This window comes from Amblyomma americanum, chromosome 7 (genome assembly GCF_052857255.1).
Source record: "Amblyomma americanum isolate KBUSLIRL-KWMA chromosome 7, ASM5285725v1, whole genome shotgun sequence".
Taxonomy (NCBI): domain Eukaryota; kingdom Metazoa; phylum Arthropoda; class Arachnida; order Ixodida; family Ixodidae; genus Amblyomma; species Amblyomma americanum.
In genome coordinates this window covers 78,976,618-78,991,966 of record NC_135503.1, presented here as the reverse complement: position 1 = coordinate 78,991,966, position 15,349 = coordinate 78,976,618, and the positions used below count along the sequence as shown (strand labels likewise).

Genomic DNA, 15,349 nt, shown 5'->3' with positions numbered 1-15,349 from the left:
TTAAATGGAAGTGAATGCCGGTGCCACTATTATCGGCGGTAAATCCTTCTTGCTCTCAGAAAGCCGAACAGACGCCACGGCTTCCGTTGGTGGCACGACGATGATGGTCGTCGGAGGAAGAAAGGAGAGACTGCCGCGAGGCGGCGCCACGAAAGGAGTCAGCGTGAGGCCCCCTAGCGGGCCCTCCATCGATGGAACGGGCCTGCGGCACGAGATCAAAACCGGCCACTCGGGGACCTCGTCCGCCAAGGGCAACGGAGGGACCGGAACAGAGGGCCTGCGCTGCTCGACCACCACCGAGACGGGAGGCCCGTAGACGTTACGGTCCGGGTGCAGCCGCGTGGGGAAGCGGGCGCCGTCTCCCAGGGAGGTGAAAACCGGCAGGAACCAGAGGGCCTTGCGGTGGCCAAACACCTAGGCGATGTTGTCCCTGAAGCCAATGTTGAACAATTCTCTGCGCAAAGAGCCCCGATGGCGTCCTCAGAAGGTGTACGTTGTCGCCTTTCTTTTGTGTGAACGTTCAAGGCGAGTGGAGTCCCCGCTAATCAGTACTGATTGCAGTGTCTCTGGCATAACTTTTTTTCCGCGGAAGCCGTTTTTACGCTGTTGCTCTAGTACCTCGCTACCTCTCCTCTCAGTGAGTCAAGCACACAGGATGCTCAGAATTCGACCCCACTACCAGAGCATCTCCGCATCCCTCCCTCTGTGTATTCTGATTTCACATCTTTCGCAAGGTTCAAGCCAGTGTCCTCACCACTCCGACGCGTGTTTACCTCTACCACTTACCTCCCGATCCCTCTTGCCTAAGATACCTTCCTGTATGCTAACCTAGAGCACCATTTTTTTTCTTTGTCCTGTCGCCATCCAAGCCCCCATTAAGCCCGCACTCCCCCTTTCTGTTGCTGTGTCTGGCTAATGTCTTTTCTAGCAGAGGATCACCAGGCCCTGGTCAGTCAACCCGTTCATCTGCTCTGCGCTTAATTTGCTACCTAAATAAAGTATATTCATTCTACTGTACTATCCAGGCTCAATAAAAACTAATTATATCGACTTAGTCTGCACGTAATCTTTTTGTCAGCAACGCCATCTCAAAACGTGTAATACGTACAAGCTGGGCTGTCGACAGCTTGTTCGATACCTGTCATCCTTGAACAGATGGGGGCGCAGTTCTTCGAGGGTAGTGACGTTGTGGTACTCCATGGTGAAGTGCAGGTAGAGGATGAGCCAAGCACCAGAACAAGCATCACGCCGAAAGCGTAGAGGAAGGTGCAGTTGAGCGTGACGTAAGTGGAGGCGTTGCTGGACCAGGCGCCAGCCACGTGAGGCGTGGCACTGGCCAGTGCGAACACGCACAGGGCCACCACGTTGAAGATGGTGAGCAGAAAGAACTTGTAGGTGCTGAAGCAGACGCAGTTGTTGAACCAAGCGCAGTGGTGGTCCATTTTTGGAACGCACCTGCGAACATGCGCCAGGTGAACTTTTCGTCGCGCGCTTGTCCGCACTTAGTATAATGGCACCTGAGCACGTCCACACGCGTCCGATACTTATATCCGTTAATACTGCTTTACAAAAAAGTCTTCGATCCCATTTGGCTCAGGGCTGCCTAGCTTGTCTTTATATTCGGTCACAGCAAAGCTACCAAGGCGGAGCACCATAACTGCGTTACTGTGCGAGAGGTTCTGACCCGGACCGGCCGCCTAGCATGTTGCTTTCTGCACTTTGCTTGAATCAGGGACTGAACTATTTCTAAGTGGGTGGAGCAAGCCTTCCAGTTTGTATTGTAATTTGTTTCATTATTTATTCAATGTCTTGTTTCCGTAATTAATTTTCTATTTCTTGTTTATATTTGTCTTACTTTTCATTTGTCTTACATATAAAACCAATAGAAATAGGCAGCTTTATAAAGTTGTACAAACGAGGAGCGATTGGGTGCTTTAAAAAAGCTTGTGCGATCTGTCTCAATTCTGCTAATCTTTCTCATGAACAGTGGTCAGACAATCTTCTGTTGTGACGACAGGATTTTTTAGGTTACTGAAACGAAATGCTTTACCAATAGCTACGAAGCCAACTAGCTGAGCCCCACTGCGGCCCCACTGTGCTCTATATAAATAACGTCCGAGAATTTAATTGAGCCGTTTGCCAGAAATCTGACCTGAGTGCAGTCAATTGGATACCGTTAGGAGGGGGGGGGGGGTTACCACTCTGGAGGAATGTTAGGAGGGCGACCACCAACTTGACCCCCCCCCCCCTTCCCGGTTACGGTGTCCTTGGCTTATATATATTATTAGTCGAAGGTTCTAGATCGGAAGTGGGTATGCTCCTCCTCGGATAGTCCAGGGTTGTAATGAACTTGACTGAGCAGCGCGCTAGGGTAATCAGCCATTACTGGCCCTCACGACTAGCGCTGTCGCATGCTCTGAGAAATGGAAAAGTTCAATCTGCGTCGCTCTCAGTGGGCAAATCAAAAGCGCTGTGAAGAAAGGGAAGGAGGGACGGCAAAAAGGAAGTAGGAAACAGGCGCCGCAGTGGAGATCTGCCCGACTAAATTTAACCCCATGCATACTGTGCATTTGCTTCATTTATTTCACTCTCTTTTCTCACTCATTTCATCCTATCACAAAGAAAGGTTTCTCGACTTTTCTTTATAACGTTTTCCTTCCTGCAATGTAGCAAGAAGAAGGAAATGAAAATTAATTTTTGGGGAAAGGAAATGGCGCAGTATCTCTCACATGTCGGGTGACACCTGAACCGCGTCGTAAGGAAAGGATAATAATAATAATAATAATAATAATAATAATAATAATAATAATAATAATAATAATAATAATAATAATAATAATAATAATAATAATAATAATAATAATAATAATTTTTGGGGGGGAAAGGAAATGGCGCAGTATCTGTCTCATATATCGTTGGACCGCTGAACCGCGCCGTAATCGATGGGATAAAGGAGGGAATGAAAGAAGACAGGAAGGAGAGGTGCCGTAGTGGAGGGCTCCGGAATAATTTCGACCACCTGGGGATCTTTAACGTGCACTGACATCGCACAGCACACGGGCGCTTTAGCGTTTTACCTCCATAAAAACGCAGCCGCCGCGATCGGGTTCGAACCCGGGAACTCACGATCAGTAGTCGAGCGCCCTAACCACTGAGCCACCGCGGCGAGTGAAAGGGATGAAGGACGAAATGAAAGAGGACGAATAATAAGGTGCCGTAGTGGAGGGCTCCGGAATAATTTCGACCACCTGGGGTTCTTTAACGTGCACTGACATCGCACAGCACACAGGCGCCCTAGCGTTTCGCCTCCATCGAAACGCAGCCGCCGTGGTGGGGTTCGAGCCCGCGTACTTCGGATCAGTAGCCGAGGGCCCTAACCACTGAGTCACCGCGGCGGGCTAAAAAAAGGACATAAATTGAAAAATATCAATTGGTTTTCGGAAAAAGTGAATGGCACAGTATGTATCAAACATATCGGCGGACGCCTGAACCGCACCGTATGGGAAGGGATAATGCAGGGAGTGAAAGGAGAAAGGAAGAAAGAGGTGTCGTAGTGGAGCACTCCGGAATAATTGCGACCCCCTGGGGATCTTTAGTGCTTCGGGAAGACTAAGTAATTTTGAAAAGTAGGCTTTTTTTCAAAAGCAGACTCCTATAAGAGTGCGTATTTTTATGACGAAACCAGTGTGCCAGCACCCGGCAATATAGCCCGCAGGGTACATTGTCGGCATTTTGACCCGATTGGCTAATTCTAGTCACATAACCGCACACAGCTAATGAAACGACATTCCTGGAATTCTTCTTCCAACTGTTTGCCGGAAGAATATATCCTGCGAAAAAAACTGCTGGTAATCAAACCTAACCCAAAGAATCACAGAGTGCACGTTAAAGAACATCAGGTGGTAGAAATTTCCGCAGCCCTTCACTGCGGCGCCCTCATAGACTGAGTCGCTTTTTGACGTTACCCCCATAAACTAAACTAACTAGCTACCTAAAGGGGCACACTCCCCGGGGGGACTAATATTGATTTGTCCTGTTTCTCTTTCTCTTTTATAAAAACAAATACCCTCACAAACGAGAGGGAGAAAAGGATGCACATCAAGTGACTACAGCGAAACAATAATAGGACACCAGCAAATTTTAAATTCGTTTTTGAGGAAATGAAATGCCACAGTTATCGTCTCACATATATGGTGGACACCCGAACCGCGCCGTAAGGGGACATGAAAATCAATTTCGACCACCTGGGGATCTTTGACGTGCACTCACATCGCACAGCACACGGGCGCCTTAGCGTTCTGCCTCCATAAAAACGCAGCACCCGCGGTCGGGTTCGAACCCGGGAACTCCGGATAAGTGGTTAGCGTGCTCGGCTACTGATCCGGAGTTACCGGGTTTGAACCCGATCGCGCTCGGCTACTGATCCGGAGTTCCCGGGTTCGAACCCGACCGCGGCTGTGGCGTTTTTATGGAGGCAAAACGCTAAGGCGCCCGCGTGCTGTGCGATGTCAGCGCACGTTAAATATCCCCAGGCGTTCGAAATTATTCTGGAGCCCTCCACTACGCTTTCATCTTTCACTCCCTCCTTTATCTCTTCCCTTACGGCGCTCGTCAGGTGTCTAACGATATACGAGACAGATACTGCGCCATTTCCTTTCCCCAAAAACCAGTTATTATTACTAATATTATTATTATTATTAAAATAATAGTAATTGTTTTTTTCCGGAAAGGAAATGGCGCAGCATCTGTCTCATATATCGTTGGACACCTGAACCGCACCATAAGGGAAGGCATAAATGAGGGAGTGAAAGAAGAAAGGTAGAGAAAGGTGTCGTAGTGGAGGTCTTCGGAATAATTTCGACCACCAGGGGATCTTTAACGTGCACTGACATCGCACAGCACAAGGCGCCTTAGCGTTTTTCCTAAATTAAAACGCAGCCGCCGCGGTCGGGTTCAGAACCGGGAACTCCGGATCAGTAGACGAGTGCCCTAACCACTGAGCCACCATGGCGGGTTTATATTCAAATGATTATTGCTTGTTGGGGAAAGGAAATGGCGTAATATCTGTCACATCTCGGCCGACACCTGAACCGTGCCGTAAGGAAAGGAATAAAGGAGTTAGTGAGAGAAGACAGGAAGAAAGCCTGCTGTGTATTTTTCTGGCGAATCTGCCGGCTGCCGGCAATATAGCCACTTCCTTTTTACAAAGGCTGTACATAGCAGGGCCATAGCGAACTCTCACCTACAGCACTGGGAGCAGTGGTGCGCTCGGTCGGGCTTCACCTGCTGACAGCGTTCGCAGAAGCGCACGCCCCCGCTGGGACCTCGCGTCAGGACTCCCTGGTTATGCGCCAGGATGTCCAGGAACTCTCCGCGGGCCTCGTCGTCGGCGCATTGCTCCAGCAGACGCTGGTCGCTCTCGCTGAGGCCGAAGTAGCCTGGGATGGGCGGCACTGAGATCACGGTGGTCTGCACGAACGAGCAGAGGCACAGCAGCAGCAGCAGCAGGTGGAACACGGTGCTGAAGGCAAAGCGCTGCGCGCCGTCCTTGACCAGGGAGCCGCCATACTGAAGAAGGTGATCATACGCTTAGAAGAGATTGGGTACAGGGTCATAGCCGTTGTTTGTGACAATAACTCTCTGAACAGAAAGGTAATGAAGATGTTTGTCAAATGCAATGCTTCGTCATGTTTGTCCACATCCGGCAGATCCAGATCGGCCATTACTTTATGTGATAGAAGCTGCACATCTTTTGAAGTGTATCAGAAACAATTGGCTGAATCAGAAAAATGGGGGACTTGCTTTTTCTACCCACGCTTTAAGCTTTCAAACAATGATGTTCGTCCTGAATGCAAAATGACTGCCTCCTTTAAGAATTTGAGAGATTTACATAAAGAGGAGTCATCTCTTCTGATAAAGTCTGGGTATGGCTTGACATCCAAGGCACTTAATCCGAGCAACTTGGAACGGCAAAATGTGAAGCTGGTACTGCAGGTTTTTAATCAGCACGTAGCCACAGCCCTGGCAGCTCGAAGTGGTGAAGCTTATTTTCAACATGCGGCAGCAACAGCAGATTTCATCAAAATCATTCTTCGCTGGTGGAGTATTGTCAACGTAAAAACGCCAAATAAAGGCTTCCATCATCGTACTGTTTACGAAAAACCCATGTCTTGCAGTACAGAGGACCCAAAAGTAGCTTTTCTGAATGGTTTCATTACCTGGCTAGACGTCTGGGAATTTTATGGGCATGACACTGGAGTCGTTAGGACTCATTGAGTGCCCCAAGGCTATCTGCTCAATCCTTACTGGCATTGGCAAAGTACTGCAAAAGTGAACTTCATTTTAAGTACGTCCTACTAGGGAAAGTTCAAACGGATCCTCTCGAGAGTCGTTTTGGACAGTACCGGAAAATGGCTCGTGGGCAGTACCACATATCTGTTCGACAGCTTTGTGAAACAGAAGGCAGGATTCGCCTTCAAAATGCCCTGCCAAAGATGATCACTGATGACTTCAGAAACACCGAAGAGACAAACAGTGTCAGAGATGTAGGAACCTCCTTTAGTGTTCAAGTTGTAGACGCTTACCTTGATGCACTAAGAGAACGAATGCCAGTTATTGGTTATGTTGGCGGGTATTGTGCGCATGCTACAATGAAAGTTTTGAAGTGTGAAAGTTGCCGAGGACACTTGGTCGTTACCGGAAGTGAGACGGAAATGAAAGAAGACACCCATTCCTTAATCGCACAACTGGACCTAGGAGGACTCAAGTTTCCCTCTGCCCTTGTGATTACAGTAGTCATCTACACGGAGGTTGTACACAATACACATGTACACAAGACAAGGACGACAGAAACGTACAACGCCGCGCTCGTGTTGTACGTGAGGACTATTAATCCCGCCTTGATTATTGTTTTATAAAGGAAACGGCAACAGAGTCTTTCAATTCGTCGGTTTTCTCGTGATACCCGATGACCGCTTTCCGGTCATGACAAGATCACGCTCAATTTTTGATGGCGGGGACAAAGAGCGACGTTTTTGAGCTGGACATATCATTTCTATGTCAAAGCGGCAAGCGTTACAGGGAGTTTGTGAATGACATTCGTCAATAATGGCGTTGGTGTAAGTGGGGTTGAAGGTTCGGCTGAGTCAACAGGGGCGTAGGAGGAAGGACATGTTGGCCGAGTTTGGCTGCTCAAAATAGATGTCGCAACCTGTGCTGATATCACCCGGGACAGGGCTTTGCTGAAAGTGCTGATCGTATACAATCGAAGACACCAGCAAAACCCTTCTCCAGAGCAGCAACAGCTGACTTTGTCAATCCCACTTCTACATCATTACCAGCTGCGCAGACAATTATTGCATATGAGGGACTTTTTTTATCCGGCAAGGCGTACGCATCTGCTCGCGATCACTTGCCCCGCCGAATAATTTCCAGGTCAGCCTCCTCATCCGCACGCTTCGGACATGTGGAATCATCAGCTGGGTTAGCACAGCGTCAACCGCAACAGCTAGAAGAATCAGAAGCGTGGGTATCTTATGCAAGATTGTCTCCGCAAATGTCAGCGTGTTGCCGACTTACATGACTTGGTGCTGTGGTCAAACCGCCGGCAGTTCCCACAATAGAATGACCGTGGTTGCAGCGAGTCTGCGCTATAGACAGGGCCAAATCTTTAGTTCAAAATGACAAAATGACCCTGAAATAGTCTCAATAACTGATTTTGTGGGCACCCCAGGACCAACAGCCTTTCCTTTACAGCGGAAGACGGAAAGAATGCCAACACCGGCACTTTGAAAATCCTGAAAAACTTTTGGGGTGAAGCTCAAGGATAAACCCTTAGTGCAGGCAAGCTGTTAAGGAATAAATAGTCTCACCGGCAGTGAGGTGAAATGCGCGTACTGGAGCAAAACCACCTCACAATCTAAACCAGAAGACCTGCACACTATACCCCTCCTGCCAAGCGGTCTTCCTTCTGAAATTTCCAGATGGCGTCTGGTCACAGGCTTCAGTTGCTCCTGAATGATACGAGAGTTTTTGAGTTTAATGGCTTCATCTCCAATAAGGACTAGCGCCACAGGGATCACCTTGACACCATTAATACTGAAAGACTCCAAAGGGAAGCTTTGAGACGGCACACTGGCGAACCAGGATGCTGGAGCTTCCCTTGCGGAGGTCGAAGCTATGGTCAAAAGCCTAGCAATTCAACAGCCCTAATTCCCACAGGACAAAAAACATGGCTTAATACCTCACCCGCGGAACGGCCTCACCTGGGACCGATTACGATCGAGGCGACAGTGCAGCAAAGCTCTAGGAGACACCGCACACAGGTTGACAGGTCGCGGCTAACATGCTCCTGTTGACACACACAAGTACCAGAACCTTGTAAGTTGCAGCCGCAACTCTAATGGTGGGTGTGCTAAAGCTAGTTGATCAGCACCTGGTCTTTGTCCACTGAAGAACAAAGTCATCGTCTACGAATATCATTTCGCCCTGTCGTAGACCATTCATGTAATCCGGGCCAATTCGACTCATTTCTCCACTTGCTGCTGCTTTCCGTCCCGCCTTCCTTCTCTTTGAGTCCAAATGTTACCATGAGGGCCCCGTGGCGTATGAATTTTTTATTGTTAGATATCCCGAACAAAATTAGTTTCTTCCCTCTGATCTCAGCTAGGATATTAACTATTGTCATTATTCTATGACCCTCGCTTCTAATTCACGTGAGTATTAAGTTTTCTTTCCCCTCCTGCCTCAAATTGTCGCTATTTCACGATACTGGCAGCTCTAAGTATCTCGCTGTAGCAAGTTTTTAATACACAAATCGGTATTTTACAAACGCAAACTGCGACCGATTCGCCAGGGTGCTTTTCAGTAGAATATTCTGCCGCACTATGACATTGTCACAAATGTTAAAGGACGCTAAAGCAGCTCAAATAATGTTTATATGTTCGTTTGCCATCTAACTTTGATGACTCCTTCCCTACCCCCCTTCCCCCACCCCCGGACAGCACATGTCACAGTAGAAGCTGCGTTCACGGGAAGCCTGTGGAGACTGAAGTGTAGCGCAGAGTCACCGCACTTCCACGGAAGTGAATGCCGGTGCCACTATTATGCGGCGGTAAATCCTTCTTGCTCTCAGAAAGCCGAACAGACGCCACGGCTTCCGTTGGTGGCACGACGGTGATGGTCGTCGGAGGAAGAAAGGAGAGACTGCCGCGAGGCGGCGCCACGAAAGGAGTCAGCGTGAGGCCCCCTACCGGGCCCTCCGTCGATGGAACGGGCCTGCGGCACGAGGTCAAAACCGGCAACTCGGGGACCTCGTCCGCCAAGAGCAATGGAGGGACCGGAACAGAGGGCCTGCGCTCCTCCACCACCACCGAGACGGGAGGCCCGTAGACGTTACGGTCCGGGTGCAGCCGCGTGGGGAAGCGGGCGCCCCCAGGGAGGTGAAAACCGGCAGGAACCAGAGGGCCTTGCGGTGGCCAAACACCTCGGCGATGTTGTCCCTGAAGCCAATGTTGAACAAGTCTTTGCGCAAAGAGCCCCGATGGCGTCCTCAGATGTTGTATGTTGTCACCTTTCTTTTGTGTGAACGTTCAAGGCGCGTGGAGTCCCCGCTAATCAGTACTGATTGCAGTGTCTCTAGCATAACATTTTTTCCGCGGAACCCGTTTTTGCGCTGTTGCTCTAGTACCTCGCGACCTCTCCTCTCAGTGAGACAAGCACACAAGATGCTCAGAATTCGACCCCACTACCAGAGCATCTCCGCATCCCTCCCTCTGTGTATTCTGACTTCACATCTTTCGCAAGGTTCAAGCCAATGTCCTCACCACTCCGACGCGTGTTTACCTCTGCCACTTACCTCCCGATCCCTCTTGCCTAAGATACCTTCCTGTATGCTAACCAAGTGCACCATTTCTTTCTTTGTCCTGTCGCCATCCAAGCCCCCATTAACCCCCCCCCCCACTCCCCCTTTCTGTTGCTGTGTCTGACATGTCTTTTCTAGCAGAGGATCACCAGGCCCTGGTTAGTCAAGCCGTTCATCTGCTCTGCGCTTAATTTGCTGCCTAAATAAAGTATATTCCTTCTACTGTGCTACCCAGGTTCAATAAAAACTAATAATATCGACTTAGTCTGCACGTAATCTTTTTGTCAGCAACGCCATCTCAAAACGTGTAATATGTACAAGCTGGGCTGTCGACAGCTTCTTCGATACCTGTCATCTTTGAACAGATGGGGGCGCAGGTCTTCGAGAGTAGTGACGCTGTTGCACACCATGGTGAAGTGCAGGTAGAGGAAGGAGCCAAGCACCAGAACCAGCATCACGCAGAACGCATAGAGGAAGGTGCAGTTGCGCGTGACGTAAGTGGAGGCGTTGCTGGACCAGGCGCCAGCCACGTGATGCGTGGCGCTGGCCAGTCCGAACATGCACAGGGCCACCGCGTAGAAGATGGTGAGCAGAAAGAACTTGTAGGTGCTGAAGCAGACGCAGTTGTTGATTCAAGGGCAGTGGTGGTCCATTTTTGGAACGCACCTGCGATCATGCGCCAGGTGAACTTTTCGTCACGCGCTTGTCCGCACATAGTATAATGGCACCTGAGCACGTCCACACGCGTCCGATACTTATATCCGTTAATACTGCTTTACAAAAAAGTCTTCAAACCCATTTGGCTCAGGGCTGCCTAGCTTGTTTTTATATTCCGTCACAGCAAAGCTACTAAGGCGGAGCACCATAACTGCGTAACTGCGCGAGAGGTTCTGACGCGGACCGGTCGCCTAGCACGTTGCTTTCTGCACTTTGCTTGAATCAGGGACTGAACTATTTCTAAGTGGGTGGAGCAAGCCTTCCAGTTTGTATTGTAATTTCTTTCATTATTTATTCAAACTCTTGTTTCCGTAATAAATTTTCTATTTCTTGTTTATATTTTTCTTTTCATTGTTCAAAGGTGTACTCGTCAATACATATAAAACCATTAGAAATAGGTAGCTTTATAAAGTTGTACAAACGAGGAGCGATGGGGTGCTTTAAAAAAGCTTGTGCGGCCTGTCTCAATTCTGCTAATTTTGCTCATGAACAGTGGTCAGACAATCTTCTGTTGTGACGACAGGATTTTTTAGGTTACTGAAACGAAATGCTTTACGAATAGCTACGAAGCCAACTAGCTGAGCCCCACTGCGGCCCCACTGTGCTCTATATAAATAACGTCCGAGAATTTATATCAGCCGTTTGCCAGAAATCTGACCTGAGTGCAGTCAATTGGATACCGTTAGGAGGGGGGGGGGGGGTTACCACTCTGGAGGAATGTTAGGAGGGCGACCACCAACTTGACCCCCCCCCCTTCCCGGTTACGGTGTCCTTGGCTTATATATATTATTAGTCGAAGGTTCTAGATCGGAAGTGGGTATGCTCCTCCTCGGATAGTCCAGGGTTGTAATGAACTTGACTGAGCAGCGCGCTAGGGTAATCAGCCATTACTGGCCCTCACGACTAGCGCTGTCGCATGCTCTGAGAAATGGAAAAGTTCAATCTGCGTCGCTCTCAGTGGGCAAATCAAAAGCGCTGTGAAGAAAGGGAAGGAGGGACGGCAAAAAGGAAGTAGGAAACAGGCGCCGCAGTGGAGATCTGCCCGACTAAATTTAACCCCATGCATACTGTGCATTTGCTTCATTTATTTCACTCTCTTTTCTCACTCATTTCATCCTATCACAAAGAAAGGTTTCTCGACTTTTCTTTATAACGTTTTCCTTCCTGCAATGTAGCAAGAAGAAGGAAATGAAAATTAATTTTTGGGGAAAGGAAATGGCGCAGTATCTCTCACATGTCGGGTGACACCTGAACCGCGTCGTAAGGAAAGGATAATAATAATAATAATAATAATAATAATAATAATAATAATAATAATAATAATAATAATAATAATAATAATAATAATAATAATAATAATAATAATAATAATAATAATAATTTTTGGGGGGGAAAGGAAATGGCGCAGTATCTGTCTCATATATCGTTGGACCGCTGAACCGCGCCGTAATCGATGGGATAAAGGAGGGAATGAAAGAAGACAGGAAGGAGAGGTGCCGTAGTGGAGGGCTCCGGAATAATTTCGACCACCTGGGGATCTTTAACGTGCACTGACATCGCACAGCACACGGGCGCTTTAGCGTTTTACCTCCATAAAAACGCAGCCGCCGCGGCCGGGTTCGAGCCCGCGAACTCCGGATCAGTAGCCGAGGGCCCTAACCACTGAGCCACCGCGGCGGGCTAAAAAAAGGACATAAATTGAAAACTGACAATCGGTTTTCGGTGAAAGTGAATGGCACAGTATGTGTCACACATATCGGCGGACGCCTGAACCGCTCCGTATGGGAAGGGATAAAGCAGGGAGTGAAAGAAGAAAGGTAGAGAAAGGTGCCGTAGTGGAGGGCTCCGGAATAATTTCGACCACCTGGGGATCTTTAACGTGCACTGACATCGCACAGCACACGGGCGCCTTAGCGTTTTTCTCCATTAAAACGCAGCCGCCGCGGTCGGGTTCAAACCCGGGAACTCCGAATCAGTAGACGAGTGCCCTAACCACTGAGCCACCATGGCGGGTTTATATTCAAATGATAATTGCTTGTTGGAGAAAGGAAATGGCGCAATATCTGTCACATCTCGGCCGACACCTGAACCGTGCCGTAAGGAAAGGAATAAAGGAGTTACTGAGAGAAGACAGGAAGAAAGCCTGCTGTGTATTTTTCTGGAGAATCTGCCGGCTGCCGGCAATATAGCCACTTCCTTTTTACAAAGGCTGTACATAGCAGGGCCATAGCGAACTCTCACCTACGGCACTGGGAGCAGTGGTGCGCTCGGTCGGGCTTCACCTGCTGACAGCGTTCGCAGAAGCGCACGCCCCCGCTGGGACCCCGCGTCAGCACTCCCCGGTTCTCCGCCAGGATGTCGAGGAACTCTCCGCGGGCCTCGTCGTCGGCGCATTGCTCCAGCAGACGCTGGTCGCTCTCGCTGAGGCCGAAGTAGCCTGGGATGGGCGGCACTGAGGTCACGGTGGTCTGCACGAACGACCAGAGGCACAGCAGCAGCAGGTGGAACACGGTGCTGAAGGCAAAGCGCTGCGCGCCGTCCTTGACCAGGGAGCCGCCATATTGACGAAGGTAATCATACGCTTAGAAGAGATTGCGTACAGGGTCATAGCCGTTGTATGTGACAATAACTCTCTAAACAGAAAGGTAATGAAGGTGTTTGTCAAATCCAATGCTTCGTCATGTTTATTCACATCCGGCAGATCCAGATCGGCCATTATTTTATGTGATAGAAGCTGCACATCTTTTAAAGTGTATCAGAAACAATTGGCTGAATCAGAAAAATGGGGGGCTTGCTTTTTCTACCCACGCTTTCAGCTTTCAAACAATGATGTTCGTCCTGAATGCAAAATAACTGCCTCATTTAAGAATTTGAGAGATTTACATAAAGAGGAGTCATCTCCACTGATAAAGTCTGGGTATGGCTTGACATCCAAGGCACTTAATCCGAGCAACTTGGAACGGCAAAATGTGAAGCTGGTACTGCAGGCTTTTAATCCGCACGTAGCCACAGCCCTGGCAGCTCGCAGTGGTGAAGCTGATTTTCATCATGCGGCAGCAACAGCAGATTTCATCGAAATCATTCTTCGCTGGTGGGGTATTGTCAACGCAAAAACGCCAAATAAATGCTTCCATCATCGTACTGTTTACGAAAAACCCATGTCTTGCAGTACAGAGGACCCAAAAGTAGCTTCTCTGAATGGTTTCATTACCTGGCTTGATGTCTGGGAATTTTATGGGCATGACACTGGAGTCCTTACCCAGGACTCATTGAGTGCCCTAAGGCTATCTGCTCAATCCTTACTGGCATTGGCAAATTACTGCAAAAGTGAACTTCATTTTAAGTACGTCCTACTAGGGAAAGTTCAAACGGATCCTCTCGAGAGTCGTTTTGGACAGTACCGGCAAATGGCTCGTGGGCAGTACCACATATCTGTTCGACAGCTTTCTGAGACAGAGGGAAGTATTCGCCTTCAAAATGCCCTGCCAAAGATGATCACTGATGACTTCAGAAACATCGAAGAGACAAACAGTGTCAGAGATGTAGGAACCTCCTTTAGTTTTCTAACTGTAGACGCTTGCCTTTATGCACTCGGAAAGCGAATGCCAGTTATTGGTTATGTTGGCGGGTATTGTGCGCATGCTACAATGAAAGCTTTAAAGTGTGAAAGTTACCGAGGACACTTGGTCGTTACCTGAAGTGAGACGGAAATGAAAGAAGACACCCATTCCTTAATCAATCAATAATTTTTATTTCTTCCTCACAAAAAGATTAGCGGAGGACGAGGAGGGCTCGAAGAAAAAGTGGAAGTTTCCACTTGACGAGCTTCGGGCCCCCTATTTATGAGGCATATACAGTGGAACATTAAGAAACATACATCTTTATACATTAGAAAGTTTAAAAGTCAGTATGTGTAATATGCAATACAAAAATAATATACTCATTTTAGAGCCACAAATAAAGGTCAGTATGTACAAGGAATGCAGCCACGGTAGCACACCAATTCTACAAGAGAATTTCTAAAATACAACAACAATTTCATACACGCTCACTGTCGCGTTACAAAGGACTTAAGCATATTGTTGGTAATGGTGCTTATGTTAATTCCTTGACAATGAAGGTGGTTTAATAGGGTCGGTAGGGCATGACGGAGCATTTGTTCAGATAGTCTTAAGCGTGAGTAAGGAATTTTCCAAATTAGATTAGTGCGTGTATTGTAGTGTCGTGTTTGAGGGGTCAAGTTAGCCAGTGTACGGAGAATTTCAAGCGAGTCATGCTTATATCGCTTTGCAAGGTAGAATGAGTACATATGATGGATGGAAAGAATGTCAAATTTAGTGAAAAGTTCGGATGTATGTTCACGATAATGAACATTTGCTATGCTGCGGATCGCTCTTTTCTGTAGGACATGTATGCGATTTAAATTACCAAGTGTTGTTTTACCCCACACTAAGAGACAGTAGTTAACATGTGAAAGGAAAAGTGAATTGTAAATGTGTAATTTAACGGCCGTCGGTAAGAACGATTTATATTTAGTTATGACCCCAGCAGCTTTTGCTATCTGTGTGGTAACGTGGTCAATGTGCGTGTCCCAGGACATATTTTTGTGAAAGTGGACACCAAGACATTTTACAGAATCTACGATTTCTACATCTGCGTCGCCTAAAGTGAACGTCATCTCTGGAGCGCTGGCTGCTTGTCTGGTAGTGAAAATAATGGCCTTTGTTTTATTAGCATTAATCTGTAGAGAGTTTATTTCGCTCCAGGTGG

At 48.1% G+C, this 15,349-nt stretch overlaps 2 pseudogenes; both read right to left on the bottom strand.

The window, feature by feature from the left end:
• On the bottom strand, positions 1-6,312 carry LOC144097844 (palmitoyltransferase ZDHHC20-B-like; annotated as a pseudogene).
• A 2,714-nt stretch (positions 6,313-9,026) lies between these two features.
• LOC144097843 (palmitoyltransferase ZDHHC20-B-like) lies at positions 9,027-13,821 on the bottom strand (annotated as a pseudogene).
• Positions 13,822-15,349: the final 1,528 nt, after the last annotated feature.